Source organism: Lathamus discolor, chromosome 4, assembly GCF_037157495.1.
Source record: "Lathamus discolor isolate bLatDis1 chromosome 4, bLatDis1.hap1, whole genome shotgun sequence".
NCBI lineage: Eukaryota > Metazoa > Chordata > Aves > Psittaciformes > Psittacidae > Lathamus > Lathamus discolor.
This window is the reverse complement of record NC_088887.1, coordinates 26586599-26604727: the sequence shown is the minus strand read 5'-3', so window position 1 is coordinate 26604727 and position 18129 is coordinate 26586599.

The window sequence follows — 18129 nt, the reverse complement described above, 5'->3', positions numbered from 1 at the left end:
GCTCACAGAGTGCACAGCTGGCGACAGCAATATTTTAAACAGCCTCTCATCACCCTTGGGGAACACAGAACTGTACAGAAAGCTAGAGGTGTGCCAAATAGCACTGATTCTTAAATCCAATTTTATTATCATTATTGTCTCTTTTAGACACTATTAGCAATGTTTTCATAGATTGGCTTATGCTTTTAATGGTAAGCACTTTTGCACAGCTGAAGTGTAAACATATGGCCAAAAGGAGTTTACTCAGCAAAGAGGTAACAATGACATTTTATGCTCTTAGAGTGAATACTTGTTATCCCCAATTGTTCTGTTTTCCCTTTAAATTCAAAATATCCAAATGAAAATTATTTCAGCCTTCAAATGGGTGTGATGATTATTTATTTTCTGTCCTTTTTTCAGGTCTGATTCCTGAAAAAAGAAAATTGTGCATGGAATTTACAGATTATATATGTATTAGATGTTTCCTAAACTGAATTAAAGTTACTCTCTCATTAAAAGATCCATACACCTGCATACACAGACAACCTTTAAGCTTGTATTCTGAATTACTATTAGAGTTCCATTATATCTATGAGAAGAAGCATAAAATCTGAAGGATCTAAATCAGTAAATCCAATGGTCCAATACGGCAGAAAGCACATTTTGATTGTACCGGGCTTTTATTTATGTCATTGTCTCTCTCAGTCTCTCTTTCCCCTTCTGTCTCCCTTTCTTCCCCTTTTACGTATGTAAACACACAGAGTTTGCTCTAGAAAAGATGACCCTTACACAACAAATATCAGCCACACTGTTTTGGAACCAAGCCAGCAAACATTTGCTTAACATTTCCAACATAACTAGCTCTATTGACTTAATAGAACTACTCCCACCCTATAATAACAGAAAATGAGACTCACTATTAGATCTCTACCTATAATTTAATTATAATTTCATTCTTTGTACAGTCCCAGAAGTTGTCCTTGGTAAATCACTGTAACAGCATTACACATCTTTCCTATAATGTAATTGGACCCTAGAAAACTTTTCTGAGCCCAAACCTTATTCAGAACCTTTTAAAAATAAACATTTTGGAAACTGTTGAAGAAATTTTGTTTTAAATTGATCTATCAATGTTAAAGGAAAAGTGAACATTTTGACCTTACAATATTTATTGCCGTTTTCAGGAGTTCTCTTAATGTCCAGCTACTGACTGGACATTCTATGCAATTCTCTAAATCTACCTTCTAGACACAATAATGAGGTCGAAAACAAATGATTGTTTGTAGTTCTATGGAGTTATTTTCACTATTTAAGTGTAATTCTACGAATGCATCTTGAGCACAAACTACTAGATACCAGTAATATGAACATGACTTAATAAATGAAATTACTTTGCTGCTCAATAATCTAACTGAAAATTTTCAAATTATTTCAGTAGGTTATTGTACAACACACTTATCCACAGCTCCCAAAGCATTCTTTTATTTTAGTTATTAATTTGATAATATGTTTTCAATTGCACTGACTTAAGTCAAATTCACCTTGCAATGTTCCAAAGCTTTTATTTTTAAAAACAGGGAGAAAGTAAAGTGTCTTATTGATTCTAAGACAAGCTATGAATGAATTAATTTCTGATAGGATATTCACTCACAGCAGTTGTGAAATCTTCGACTAAGTTATGTGTCCTGAATTTTTCCTTCCACTGAGTTCTCTCATGTATTGTAACCTTACTGGCGTGCTTAGACTATATTTGTACTCTGGGCAGATACCAATATATGTCTTTCCAACTACAGAATATAACAAGTATCTGACTGAAAGCAAGCCTTTTATTTTGATTAGGACACTAACCCCAGGTTGACTAACCTGCTTCAGCACAAATCTTGGTCTCTCTACCACTCACACATTTGTAGAATGCAAGAAACACCGTCAACCAAATATTATCCTTAATCTCACATAAGGAAAAAAGTTTTTATTTCAAAGGTCTTTTAAAGTCCCATTGGATTTACAAATATGCCAGAATGTCTACTTTCTTTATGAATAAGCATCTTTATGTTTCAAAACATATGTAATGAATAGTGATTTTATAGCAATTACTACTTTTACTCTAGGCCTACTGGATTCAGCAACCTCTTCTTATTTTCAATTTTGCTAAACATGAATTTTGAAGCTACTGTAGAGGTAAAATTATAGTAAGGAATGCTAAAGAGATTTTAAATGCTAATCTTCAGACCAACATCTTTTTCTTACTGAGAAAAGCTTTCATACATTATCATTAAATCTACTGGGTCAATTTTTGATGTAAGTTTACAGAAAATGTAAAATCGAAATTGTACCAAATCTTAATTTTTACCCAATTACATTACAAATAAAAGCTAAATATTGACTTTGTTTTGCTATACATATAATGCATATATATGCACACATAAATAAATATTTCTACATTTATGTACATATATGCATACATAAACATATTTGTATGCATCAGTCTTAAAACTCTGAACTACTGTGCTCCTTCTAATTAGGTTTATGATATGTAGAAAATAAACATACGTATTTGTATAAAATGCTGTTAATATGCTATGTAAATTGTAATAGAGATGTCTCTGTTGCTATTTATAAAATTCTGCAATAATAAAAAAATATCTAGATGCTATGGGAAAACATGAGTTTCCATTTACTTTATTTTTTTTCCATTGAAATAGTTCTGAAACAATGGCTTTCTGGATAGTAGCTGGCAGTTATGAGAGCCTTCTCTCTCAGGAAATAGCAGTACTACTAATTAACACATTTTCAAAAACCAGACTGTTGACAGTGAGCTGCAAGAGCAGAAAAAGGTTGCTAGGTAGCTGAACTCACAAGACCTGAGTTTTTATTCTTTGGGAGACAATATATTGCAAAGGTTGCAGCCCTGGCAACTTTCCTTGCTAAGAAATTTATTATTCAGTGACTGGAAAATATTAAATCTTTTTAATGAACTAATGGGTCATGTAAATCACCTTACACTTTAGCAAAATAATTTTTTAATCAAACATTATATGTTTAATTGGTTAATACTTGAGCTCCATTTTGTACATCAAAACCCCATCACTAATGTTAACACATAGATGATAGTCATGCTAGCTAAATGGATAGTTTAAACATTTATTGCAGTTTTCTCACTGTTTTCTTAATATCACAGCATCTTCTGTATTTTCAGCCTATCCTCTTCCCAAGGCCAATAAAGGTTCCATATATGTATATTTATATAGAAATAAAAAACCTTATTTCTGTATTAGAGCACTGCAATTTTATGTACATGTGCACACAGTACAAGGAATTCTTGTTTCTTATCATCATAGAGACATTTATAGAGCATACTGAGTTTGCAAAATAGGCTGAGATACTTTTAAGATTTGAAAAATCATAAGTATAAATGAGATGTAAGTTCATTTTCTGTGTTAAAACAGCACTGCAAAATAACATCTTGTTTATGCATATTATATATATCATGCATGTTCCTTTGCTCTCTTATAAAACCTTCATACATGATAGTATGACAGAAACTCCCTTCATTTTATAAAGGGTTTTAGTTCATAAGCATTTATATGCCATTATGAAATTATATGCTGAGAGAAGCAGGATCTCAGCAGGTGAGAAAAAACTTAGCAGTACACTGACCAAAAAGGCCCTATGTGGTGATTGGTCAGAGTTCTGGCGGTGAAAGTAACAGATTTTTAGCAAAATCTGCCTAACATCAGACTATGAGAACGGATAGTAAAAACAAAAACTGTTTTTTCATGGTGTTTTTGTTGTATTTCAGTGTGGGTTTTGGGGAGGGGTTGTTTTTGGTTTTGTTTTTTTTTCTTTTTGGTCTAGGAAGGTAGAACGTTTAGCAAAGAGGGTATGAGAACAGAGCACAAAGACAACGATACTTCCCTCCATTATGGTCTTTTCAACTCTTGGGCAATCAGCCATAGTTCAGCACAAATTATGCTGGTGAGTAATCCACCCCAGTTAGCACCATCCTATGATACTCACCAAAAAGCTTTTAATCAGTTTATTTTTACTACTCTAGGAACACAATTTAAATGGTCACCATTGCATGGTTGTACCTCGTGATACTGTGGGGTTAAGAAGTCTAAGAACAAGGTAGCTGGCATCATCATTGCACATGGAGAACAGAAGGAAGGCATGCTGCTAGTTAGGTGTGTTCCTAGAGCAGTGCAGTGTGTCCCTTGATCATTTCCTCTTCTAAAATTGTGTATATATGAAGGAAACCACAGGTTTAAATTTATCCCAGTTTTTAACATTATGAGAGTCATCTTGAAACATTTACTGACCTGTCATTTTGTTATGGCAAATGAGACATTGAACAAGGAATCATGTAGACCTGATACTAATTTCTAAATGGGATAATTATATTTACTTTCTTCATGATGAATGTCCTACTCCTCTGAGATACTGAGGACCCTCCATCTCCACTGAAGTAAATAAAATGCAGATGTGACCCTCAACATTAATTCATTCCCTTGTGTTTGCTGTAAGCACGATGCATGATTTTTCAGCTCTAACTAGACTGGAATAATAATTATAATCATCCTATTATCCCTGTGCTATAAATTAAGAAAACCTTGCTTTACAGTGAAGAAGCTTTGCAGATTTCAGCATATAAAGAGGGAAATGAATTGGAAGAGACCAAAGATGCAGAACTCTTGTCAAACATGTCTGAATTGATAGAAGTTGTGAACTACAGCTGCTAATCCAATGAACCAGATGGTATCAATTGTCAAACCAGGTGCAGGAAATAGGGTTGTTAGCCCTCCTGCAAATCAATTAGATCAGCATGAGAAATCTGTAAATGAATTTCCCACCAAACAAACAAATTGTACCAAAAACTGTTGTGGGTGTTCAGCTGAGTCATGAATGATTGGTCCTTTTGGAAGTAGCAGCTGCCATTAAATCTCTTTATTTCTTTTATGAATAAAAATACCAAAATTTAATTTTCAACTGTTAATGCATCATTGGAAGCTGCCTGATCCAACATCTTTCTTTTTACTGATCCATGCTAATTGGAAGTTTCAGAATGCATGAAGTATGTCACTGAGCTAACACCAGTTTCTGCTAGTTCTGTTCCAGTAGGCCTTATTTAGCGCAATAGACAAGTAAGTTTTTATTTCGCTTAGGAGACAGCTATTCCTAAAATGGTGTTTCTATAAGGTATAGGATAAGTCATCAGGTTTTGGCTGATATTTTCTAATGTTATCTAATGTGTGACTTTTTCTAATGAAATTTGATTTGTCGTTTTCCCAAAATGATACATGCGACAGGTTTCTTAAGTGACAATGGAGACTTGTGGGTTATTAGAGCTAGTATGAGGTTGTTTAGCAGAGATATTTGGGATGATTCCAGAGCAGTGGTAAGATGGAAACTCATGAATTAGGTTTCAGCAATTCCCCATATCATGTTGTTTCCTAATTATGACAGAAAAATTTTAAAGGAAATGTAAAAGAATACATTTAAATGTTTTCTTATATGCGCTCTGTAAATGATTTTCTAATTCAATATATAACAGAAATCTTGAAATAGCTTAAACACATATTGGCTAAAAATATATTTTATGCACATGTATATATAGATATATTTACATTGGCTATATTTAAAATGTTCTTTTAAATTATATTTTCATTTATCAGCTGAGAAAGACATAGAAACAGACTCAGTGTACTTTGGACTAGAATTAAAGTATATTTAAGTGATCCATAATCAACCTAATTCTCTCTCTGTAATTACTTTTAGAAAAAAGAAAGCAAACAAGTGAAGAAAAAATGCGCCAAGTGGGGTTTCTCTACATTTAAATCCTCTTACACAAAATGGACCACCACTGGGTTTGAGTGAAAGAGGGTACTCCTATTAAACTTGTGCTCTACAGCTAAAAGTTAATTGAAAGCATTAAAAAGATGTAGCAATCAGGATAAATATGTACATATCTGGATGGTTCTGTAGATTAAATTATCCAAAAAGAAAAAAACAAAACAAAACAAAACAAAGCAAAACAGGAAAACTTGGTGTATGAAGACAGAGTATATACCTCAGAAGATACGCTGCATGACAATGAACAAGGAAAGGGAAATTACCAGGAAAACTGAACAAAGACAATTATAACAACCTGTTCTCCTCACAGGAGTTCCATAGCCAGAATCCTGTTTTGTTTCTTAACAGTCCCTGATTGTCATACATCCCAGAACACAAAAGACTTTAACCAAATAAGCCTAAGCCAGCCACTTAGATTTCTTAAAATTTTATGCTGCTTCAAGCATTGATTAAGGATACAACTCTGAAATGCTCAGCATGCACACTATCCCAAGAAATGAGGAATAGTATGCTGTTTTCAGGGAAATCCTGGATCAGATATCATGAGAAAAATAACAAAGCCCCAGAAAAAAAAAAAAAAAGAAAAGATGCAAACCACATCAGAAGCAAATAGAGGCAAATATTCCACTGAACATGAGATGGACAAATTTAACCTTTGTATTTTCCATAAGGGTACTTATACAGAAATGATAATACAGTAACAAGAATTAAAAAAAACCCAACAATAACAACAAAACAAAAAAAAAAAACGATAGTGTAATTTTCAAGGATTTTTGTTACTGTTTGGTTCAGTATACAATTGATGATAACTTCAGTGTAAATTCAATACAACAAATAATGTAAGTGGATTTTAACATGAAGACCATCTTCAAAGGAATAGTAGCATGAAATTCAATCATACAGTTAACCTTCTGGTTAGGGCCATTTTTAGTTATTGTTTAAGACCTGAGCACACACACACATTTATTTTTCTACTGTAATGATACTAAATGTGCATATCTTAGGTTAAAAAACCAAAACAAGCTAATAAACATACAAAATTATACTTCTATATAACAAAGTTGACTGTACCTCAACATATTTACAGCTCTGTGGCAATTTCAATCAAGTCTCTAAAAGCTTCTTGTGGTTTACAAAAAAAAAAATTGTTGCATTTATTTTCTGAATTAGTTATAATTCAAAATAGCTACATGTTGAAGGAAATTAAGTAAGGATTATCTCCTGAGATGTGTGCATGAGGTAAGAAATGTCACTTTTACTACTATATATAATAAACTCTCAGTGAATGGACTATTAAAGGTTATTTTTCATTAAAGACATTATTAATCAAAGTGTTTATAGGGAAGAGGGTATTTTTACACTACACCTAACAATGTCTTAATGAAAAAGTACAAGAGCAATAATGAAGTCAGGAACTCAAAGCACACTCCCTCATTGCTGATGTTGCACCAAAAACTTTTTTCTGGGCAAAAGATATTACACATATTCATTTATTACAAAATCTAACTAGTGTTTCAGCAGTCCAAAAGTACAAATTACCTAATACAGAAAAACATCAGTGATAATATCCTTAAACTTGTTGCACAATGTTATTGCTTACCCTTTTCTGGGGTAGTTATGGTGGTTATGCACACCCTGAGTCTTAATGTCAACAGCTTCAGTCTTAAAACCTTTCAGTGGACTTTGGGGTGGGGAGTGTCACAGAAAGCCATCAGCATCCCGAGCCATTCACTGGAAGAGTGCAATGTTCCTTGCAGAGGTCCCTTCCTCTTCTGATTAAAGGCTTGTTTTCCCACTCCCACCTGATCTTTTCTGCCTGATCCCTTTCACCCCTTCCCAGGGAAGGGGCAAAAGCCGCCCCACAGACCCGCGGTCACAGGAGCTGTTTGTCCCCTAGGCACTGCCCGGGGCTGTTAACCCCTTCCCCAGCAGCACTCTCAGAGCTGGAGCTCAGACAGGCTGGGCAATGAGCACGTGGCTGTGGGGTGCCCGGTAAACTCAGCTCAGCCCTGCTCATGCCAAAGGCAGCCCAGCCATCCTCAGGACCTGCCACAACAAACATGCCTAACATGTTGAGATCCCAGTTCTAAAAGCATTTTCATGGCAGATGTAAGACATGCATTTAACTCTTCCACAGGCCTAGGAAAAGCCTGCATTTTTAATTCTATAGAACACTTGGATGTATTTTAGGTAGGAAAGTTAAATGCTCAGTCCTGTTCATAGAATATCCACTCCATGCATACAAAATAGTTGAGATATAAAGATACAATGAATATGTATTGTATTGGCAAGAATTTGTATGGGTTCCAAGATAGAAAAGAAACTGGATTCCTCTTAAATTCTCCCAAGACAAAGCTAACACCGAGCAGTTCCTTCCCATGTCAAACTCATAACTGGAGCTGATTACTCAATGAAATAATTCAGTGACTGAATAATTGGAACACACTGATTTATTGATTCAATTTTAAATGTACCCATTATTTGATCATTGTACTGTTCATCTTTAATTAGCTAATAAAACTCTAGCATATTAGTTTAGAAATATGTCTCATTAAGTGAGTATTTGCTTGCTTATGCTTTTCTTTTAAAGAATCCATAGTTGGCTCATAGAACTGATTTATTTTCTTTAGTTGCAGTATGTGTCATGAACTTGCAGACCACAACTAACTGTAGATAAGCAGCTTCTGAGCAGTTTTCCCTCCTTCTATTCATAAATAGAAATGGAGAAGAGTGTTTCGTTTTAAGTATATTTGCCCTAATATTGAATCCAAAGCAGAGTTGGATTTAACAGAATGGTAAATTAAAAAAAAAAAAAAATGAAAAGGAGGGTGGGGAGACAGGAAAAGAAAGGAAGTGGAGGGAAGGAAGAGAGGGAGGGAAGAAAGAAATGCCTCCTGCTAGTCAAGTGTTCTGTGAACATCCATTTAAGAATCCTCACATAGGATAGTGTGGTGCCCCATACTGAATGGAACAGATCTCAGCCGTTGAAACATAACCCTGAGAGGAAGACCAAAATGACTTTGCATTTTATATGATAGCCTGACTGTGCAGAATATGTTAAGCTTTAGAACTTCTCCATCAGTTCACTCTCTTTCTATTCCTGAGTGTCTTACCTCCTTGTACTGGGTCTGGTTGTGAATTTGCTTCCTAGCAGCCTGTATGCTGCTGTGATTAGGATTTGCGGCTGAAATAGTCACAATAGCACAATGTCTTGACTATTTCTGAACAGTGCTTGCACAGCTTTCCCATATCCTGCCAGTTACAACAAATCTTTTGTAGCATAATTGCCCTATAGACGTTTTTCCTAGTTAAGCACAATGAACCTAATCCACTACCAATCTAAATCACTGCCTCTCTAACCAAGTCAGTTCTGCACTGATCTAAACCAGCTGGCATCTCAGCACAGGAATCAAATATTTGAAGAATTCTTTCATTTTGTTACATAGCTGTAAATAATTTTCTTGAAAAGCCAGATTTCCATGAAAATCATAATATCAGAAATTAAATTGCCACTACACTTTCCTGTTATAGCAGAGTGTACACTTCTATTTTGAGAGTATAAATCAGAGACACTAGATTATATTTACTAGAGGAGCATCATATGGGAAAAAAAATAGTAAAAAAGGCACCACATATATTTCCGCTAAATTACTGGACATATTAATTGCAAATATATGATCTGTATGTAGAAGTCAAAGTCTGAATACACTACTTAAAAAAGGTATATCGTAGAAGGGTTGTCAACAGTAAAGCCACATATTAATTAAAAAGGGAAGTTCAAGATCTTGAAGTCATCTGCTCTTACCCAAATGCTCGCTTAAGTACAAATCAAAAGACAAAATAATGATTACAATGTTTACAAGAAGAAAAGACTTATTGATGTAAAGTGAGAAAACTATTTTGCTGACACTCATTAGGACAATTCAAAAAATATCCCCATAAAAGACTTAATTTAATTAAAAAGTAAATAAACCCAAAAAGTTTTCTTTGACTATTAATGAAAATACATCACCTGTCATAAAGTATCAGTGGTTTAACCACGGTCTCTTTCTTTCTGGTTATGACTGTACAAATCCTAAAGCAAAACAGTGCACTGCAAAGGAGAAATATATAAATCAAATGAGTGCAACTGAGCAGTAATGTGACCCTCTCTTGACTGTTCTATTGCAATACTGTTTTTTTTTTTATTTTATTTCCTTTAATAGCATCTTTCTGCTGAGTTCCTCATATGTGAGCTGCTGGAATATGTATGGAAACAGCGCTGTTCCACTGACTCTTTGCGAGTTTACCCTTTCTGCATGCAATAAACTCACATTTGAAAAAAATTACTTCTCTCCTTCATATTGGTTGAAATCAATGACCTTGGCAGTGGATGGAAGTCATGGTTGGTTGGTCTAACCTTTTCTGCTGGCTGGACACAGGAGGGACTTTCATGTCACAAAATGCTCTGCTGTTCCCAGTGCCATGGACCCTCAGAGGCTAAAAGCATTGATAACAATATGAACAGGCAGGTTTATAGCCGCTTCAAATATCTCTATGAGCAACTCTCAAAAACCCCAACCAAATTAGAAGCCAGTGTAGGTACTTCAGATATTTTTGAATCATTCTGTTTCTTCTATTAAAAAATCTAGCTATGAATGTCTAGAGATACTTCTGCCTAAATGAACACTTATTTAAATCATCCTTGTAAATCTTGTACATATCAGACAAACAACATAAATTTCTTGACAGATTCAATGTATATTTTAACCTTAATTTTTTTTTTTTTTTTGTGTGTATGGAGAGTGATAGTATATTAATTTGCTAAACAGAGTTTTATTTAAAAAACCCAAGCACACAGAAAGGTTAATAAGCAGATTTATTTGTTCTATTAAATTCTTAAAGAAACGAGTCACAATGAACCACTGACTTTTTTTTGTACTTTCAAATGGTCTGTACATTAATTTCAAGTTCCTTGAAGAAATCCCTTTTTTAGTTTTAATAGATCAGGATAGGTGAAACTTTCTGCTTTTTAATCTGTAAGTTGATTATGGATATCCCTTTGGCTGGAATCATGATCTGATGTTTAAAATTCACATTTAATCATTGTTAGTAACAGGAGTTATTGCAGCATTAACTCTCATTCATATTGAAAGTCACAGTAGTCAGTTCTGGGGCGTCAAGATTTGCAACATATCTAGATGGTCTCCTCCCATTGAAGTTGATAGGTAAATAAGGTTACCATATACTTGACAGTGGAGAGGAGAGTGAATAACAGGCTGCCTAGAGGTCCCCATGTGTTAGAGAGAGAAGGGGATGAGATGGTCTTGTGCGAATCACCAAATTACAAAATAGGATTGTATTTATAGGTATCCAAGAATCTCAAATTCTTCATGCTTTCAAAAACTAACCAACCTCTGACTCCTGGCCATTAACACTTAGTTTTTAACTTCTCCCACCCCAAACATTGCAATGCTTTCTAAAACAAATTCCTAGCTCATGACCACAACCTGTCTTATGACCTCATTATTTTCAACCCACTTTTTTGTATCCCTCAAATCTCTGACTTAGCCCCCATCAGATTTTCTCATTGTTGTCATACTCTGCAACCATTCTGCAGGTTGCTCTGCCTGTTTAAGACCTGTCCTTGAACTTCTTTGAAGATACAAATTCCCATTGTTTTTTGGTGAAGTTCAGAAGCCCAGCTGTAAGTGACACAAATCTTTTCATACTAATCTTATTAATATGAATGAGGCTGAATAATTAGTGAAGATTTGTGGGGGTCGTCCCTCGTCCCATCCCCCCCCCCCCCCCCTTTTTATGCATTCTTTCTCTACCATTAGATCACCGTAAAACATATTTAGAGACACAGATTAAAGTTACATTCGTTAGGTTTCATTTATATGAAGTAATTGTGAACTTCAGGTCTGTGGTCATATTTCTGAAGTGCGAAATAGGTCTTTGACAGAAATAGGTCTTTTCCAAAATAATCTCCCTGCACTAGAAGCTCTTATAATCAGCTTCATAAATTCCACTTCTCCAGTGGGCCAACTAGTTTTTCTTGCCTGGAAAGTGTGTTATGTCTGCAGGCAACTCACCAGGCTGCTGGCTAGGCCTTCTGGGTTATGTTAACTGGACAGGACACGGAAGACTACTGGACAATACACTACAAATTGCTGTACCTACCAGGTAACAGTGTAAGAATCTGGCAGAAGTTACAGACAGTGCCAAGAAGGATAGCTGGATTTCATAGGTGGTTACAACAGGGAGCTGTGAGACAGGTAAGGAAACACCTGTATAGAAGAAGGATCAAGCAGTCTGATATCATCATGACCTAAGCACCTACACACCTATCCATAATAAAGTATACTGGGTTTGTTATTCTCACTGATCCATACCAGTACCATTGTATCCACTGCATGCAGAAAACACAAAGATAGGTACATAGACCAGAATGTCTTTGAAGAGTATATACTATCTTTGTTCATATTTTCTATGATTTCTGTGTCAAGTCTCTAATAACTTGGTTTGGGTAGCCTGCATTTCAACAGCATTCTATATGCCATGTGAAACAGTACTTCAGGTGTGAATAACTTGTCTGCAGGCATAACTCCTTGCCATATAAAGATAGTAACCTTTAACTTGCACCTTATCAGTATGTTAATGCTGAGGGAACTGCATGAATTCAATGTAAATTGGATAGAACATGTACAGGCAAATACTTCAGAAATACCCTGCACCTCTAATGCTTATTAAGAAAGTCAAGAAAGCTTCCTAAGAATAAGCTTTTAATTCTGATGTCCTGGCTAAATTTCAGCTCAAGTAATTACACTCTGCTTCATTGTCCTTTGCATTTTCAATTAGACTTGGCATTCTTCTGCTTTTGTCCTAAGCAATTTTACAGTGTGGCTGTGCTCTATTAACTGCAGCATACTACACCACAAATGTACTGCGGAACTGGCCAAAGCAATTTCTTTCTATATAGCTTGTAATGTAAAACATTTTGATGCATTCCAGGAAGAATAGCTCTCTATAAACATATGGACACTTAGCATGAAATCAATGTAGCAAGCAAAGGTTGGCCAGCCTCTCTGGTCCTGATCCAGCAAAGCACTTCAACACATGCAGGCTTCTTTTGGCTTCATCTCCCATGCATAAGTATTTTGGTAGATTTGTGTTCAAATGAGAAAATTCTGTCTGATCTGTGATCAGAAATGCTGAGGCGGGTTCTGTACATTCTTTGACCCTATTCACTCATTTGGAGCAGATTTCCACAATCTCTCCTCTCTCAGTTCAAGTCACGATGTTTGCTGCAGCAACCACACAGCTTTTCAGGGAAAGAGTAAAAGATTACGGTATGTTCTGAAGGGAAAAAGAGCATCATTAGCTCTCATCTCACAATTGCCTTTAAGGAGAAATCAGAATACACCTCATCGCTGACACAAAAAATATCATAGTAATCTTCGGCTATTAATAAAATAGTCTTTGCTATACAGGATGCTTTGAGACCTGTATAGCTGATATCCACTTTCTTTTTTCATAGCTAATTTTATTAAATTAGGTTCAGTCTGATTAGTGGAACTTCTACAGTACATTTGCCTTCCTTCTGTAAGGGTCATTTTTTAAAAGTACCATGAATAATGATATCTTGTGAGAAACTATAGTCTAGGGTATTGTTTATTAAGATTTATGTTAAGCCCAATGTAAAGGTTAGGCAAACAGACACAGCATACACAAGATAAGATAACCACAATCGCTTACACCAACTAAACCAGAGGCCGCTTATGCAAACATAAGATAACTGCAAGATGTTCCAGGAACTGGCAGAGATAAGACGAACAACTCCATATAAGGACATAGGAGTAGAGGGGTCAACAATGGGACAAAAGAGGAAGACTTCTTACTTTGGCCTCAACGACCATCAGGAGGCAGAAAACAACCCCCTAACAACAGCTGAAGCATGCGCAGAGTACCTCCACTACTTCATGAACACGGAAGTAAAGATGTATAAAAAGGGACTGTTTGAACTGCTCAGTACGGCAGTTGGCAGAGCGCAGACTCCCCTGTCGTCCAGCGCTGTCTTTGCTCATATTCTACTTGCTATAATTAATAAAATTTTAATTGGATTATGATCCGTTGTGGTCTCAATTTATAACACATCTTATTAAAAAAAAAAAACCTAGCCCTATCACTTCTAGTGTAATGCTTGGACTTCTGTATTGCTTTTACAACATATACCAGGTTAGCAATACAGACACAGATCCCTACTATTGTGTTTACTGACTTTAAATGACAACTTACATGATGTATGAAAATGAGTCTATTTTTTTGGGAACTGGTAAGCCAAAAAAGTGTACACCCAATAGGGATTTGTTCTCAAGGAATAGAAATTCTCTTTTTTTAAAGACTGTGAAGGTACTCTTCTCTAATGTTATTTGAAAGAAATAGTACGGATATAAAAGACTCTCTACAGAGAAAAGCACTTTTAGAACAAAGAATTCTAGGAAACCTCTTTGAAATTAATTTATTAATATTAAAATCTTTATTGTCTTAATGAAAAAAAATCTCATTTTGATTACAAAAGCCTTAGAGTTAGATATAAAAAAAAATCAAAAGGTGTAATTATTCTTTAAATACAATACTATAAGGTGTCCTTATGTAATGGTCATTTTAAGACATATGACATCAAAGGCAACTATCTGATGATGAAAAATCAGAACTGATAAATATTTGTACAAGAATGTCTTTTTAGAGAAAAGCACAGATTGGTAACATGAAAACATTTAACAGGTTTGCATTGATTTTGCTTCATTGTTTGCTAGGCAACTGCTTCATTTAGCAACTCCACTACTGATTGCACAGATTCTGGAAAACAACATCACAATCAACCTACTTCTGTATTGAGGAGATGGGACATAGAAACCACAAAATAGCAGACATGGTGCTAATTGGAGCCAAATGGTTTGATTAGCCCTTGAGGCTGAATTTAGATGCGAACAATTGAATTAGGAGTTAGAGCGGGCAGTTTTCCACAAAGGACAATAGGACTACTCTTGAGAGAAGTACCAGCTCCTGAAGAAAGGTGCGGTCTGAACCACTGTTTCATAATGAATATATGAATGCATTAATAGAAAGTATTTAGTCATTTTAAAGTCTTGCACTTTCCTACTAAAAAATGTTGTCACAAGCTTCTGTTCTCCCAATGTAAAGGGGAGAAAATAAAAATCATTCCAAATAAGGGGGTCACATCAGTAAAGTAGTCTATCAGAAGGCGCTGGACAGTGTTAGTATATATACTATCTATTTCTACTATCTATAATATTCTTAAGCACTTCCATATGATTTTGACAGGTAAGCTTATGCAGCAGTATGTAAGAGAAAGTATACTTACCATGTAATCACATTTTATTTGAAATATTTTTTTAAATCAACTTGCAACAGTCTTTCAAGTGTTCTAAGAATATGTATTTTTTGTAAGGAAAACAGAAAAAGCTGCTTCTGAAATGCAGATAATACACTCATTTCGACAATGAATAAATTCACTACAAACCTTGAAGACACAAAATCTTTAGTGAGAAAAGGAAAACCATCTCAGCATATATGCTGACATGTCACATGGACCTACAGGCAGAGCTAAGCCCTGTTCTAATGTGTAGCTAATCCATGCACTGTAGAAATGGAAGCTAGAAAACAAGCAGCTTTTGCTTAACCTCCCTTAGGTAAGAGAGACATTAGCAGCTAATTCTTCATCTTGGATGTACTGTGATTGCAATCTTACAGTGATTTTAAAGTGAAATAAATACCTTATGGTTGTGATTATAAAATACTTCTTGCAAAGTCAAAAAGAATTATTGTACATCATGTTGCCCAGGCTCTCCTCTCACATCTCTAAGAGCTAGACTTCGTTGTATTAAGAGAGAAATTTTCCAACTGCATGTCCTTTTAAAAAGCAAAATGCAGTAAGAATGCCAAAAATTTCAAATCGTAGAGATCTCACACCCTTAAGTGCCAAGCAAAAAATAGTTTAGATTTCCATCTTAGTAAATAATGTAAATTAGTTTAAAAAAGAGACAATCCATTCTACTGTACATATTACTAAGCAAAAAAGTATGTTTTCCATATGCAGTACTCAAAAAAAATGTGTGCTCCTAAGTGTTCCTAAGGTTACCTTACAACAACCTATGAAGATCTCCTGTATCCTCATTAAAAATGCTCTAGCCAGTCATGTGTCAGTGCATTTTGGTTCATTTATCATTTGATCTCAGCCCAGGAGAGCAAAAAACCTCAGGGTGATAGTGAAAACAAAGGTAAAAATAATAAATTGGGGTGTTTTTTTTTGCCTTATTTGAGTTTGAAGGCTTGTTTTCATGTTCTCACACTAAACATCTCTTCCTGAAGGCAGTAATTAGGTTTATCATTCTTTTACCACTATGAGGTTTTGAGTATAAAAAAAAAAATCATAAAACTGGCTCAAAATAAAAACATATTTCAAGGAATCATACTTTACCTATAAATGTTCAGCCTCTTTAAACAAGCTAATGGTCTGTCCCATGATTTTTAACTATATTCTGATAAACTGGAAAACATTTTTTTCTACATAGGAAGTGTGTTTTCCTATTTATCTTCATTCTCAGTACTGCAGCTGACCACTTCAGGGCCGTCCACCATTCCTGCTTCAGAGCAATGATCTGTCTGATAAACCTGATGGCAAGCAGACAAGCAGTATTTACACTGTGACCACTGAAGCGCTAAGAGGCTACAGTACACAGTGAGAAGCAACTGTGCTTTCAGTGTAATCTTGGTGGTAGAATATATTTAATGAAAATGTATGATTTAGATTATACAGAGTGTGAATTGCTATGTTTCTAAATAGACAAGAAAACAATTGACAAATCTTTTTTGTTAACGGGAAAATATCTGCGATTTATCCTGTTTATTATCATTCAAATGCACTTAATTGTACTTTTGAAATACATTCAAAATGTGAAATGCAGAAGTAATCTAGTAATGCACTTCAGGACACACTGCAATCCAGAACAACAAAAGCCTGGGGGAGGCTTTCCTCTTCTTTTTTTAATTTTTTTTTTTTTAAACCTCTTTGTGATAATATTCTCAAAGAAATTAAGAGAGATTTTTAACCTCTGAACTTCACACACATAGAACTTATTCACAGGGAAGCACAGCTGATCAGGTGGCAGCCAAGAAAATAGTAGTCCTGGCCTTGAACACTTCTAAGGATGGGGCATCCACAGCTTCTCTGGCCAACCTGTTCTAGTGTCTCACCACCCGCATAGTAAGACTTTCTTCCTTATATCTGATCTAGAATTACCTTCCTTCAGTTTAAAGCCATTCCTCATTGTCTTATCCCTAAACACCCTTGTAAAAAGTCGCTCTCTATCTTTCCTGTAGGCTCCCTTTCACTACTGGAAGCTGCTATAAGGTCTCCCCAAAGCCTTCTCTTCTTAACCTCTCAAACTATTCTATGTCCAGCCTGTATCTGCATGTGCGGGACGTTGCACTTGGCCTCACAAAACTTCATGAGGTTTACATGGGCGATTATATCCTATGCAAAACAATTAAAATTATTCTCCAAAATGAATCAGCTGAATTAAGTTTCTAGCAAGTTTAATTTCCTTTTAGCGCAGGATTATATAAAGTATTAAGAATGTAAATTTGGAAAGAAGCAAACAAATATTAAAACCAGACACTTTCAAAACTATTTCAGTCTTCTTTGACCTTGGTATTCCTAGCCCTGCTGATCAGAAACATATGTCAAACTTCGTTTTGCCAAAGAGGTTGATAACTTGTTTCTATACTAAAACCTAATACCTACAATCGATTGCATTGTCATCATAAACCATTGCCATCCAGACCATTCCTCATATCCAGCGGCATATTTCAAGTATTTCTTTTGCAATAAAAGACACTTTAAAGCACTGTATCAGCTATGAGCAATAATGTTTCTCAGTCCCTACAAAGAAAAAAATCTCTCCAATGTCTGATTCTAAAAAAATCTGAAAAACAAAAAAGGGGGAAAAATATAAAATAAATACAGGATATAAATATATAAAAATATAAATACAGGAATTCATAAGGGATCTTATTAAACAGACTTATTTACACACGGCATCTGCACTCAATCACAGATACAGTTTAAACTGTAACCTTTTCTTTAATCCTACATGAAGCTTATTGTAATAATTGGGAGTTAAGATTATTAGACACCAAATCTAATTATTTTAAGATCATTGAGAAGACGAAGAAGCTTACATAGTCAGTAGAAAGATGATATTTTCAAGAGAAAGGTAGTGGCAACATGCA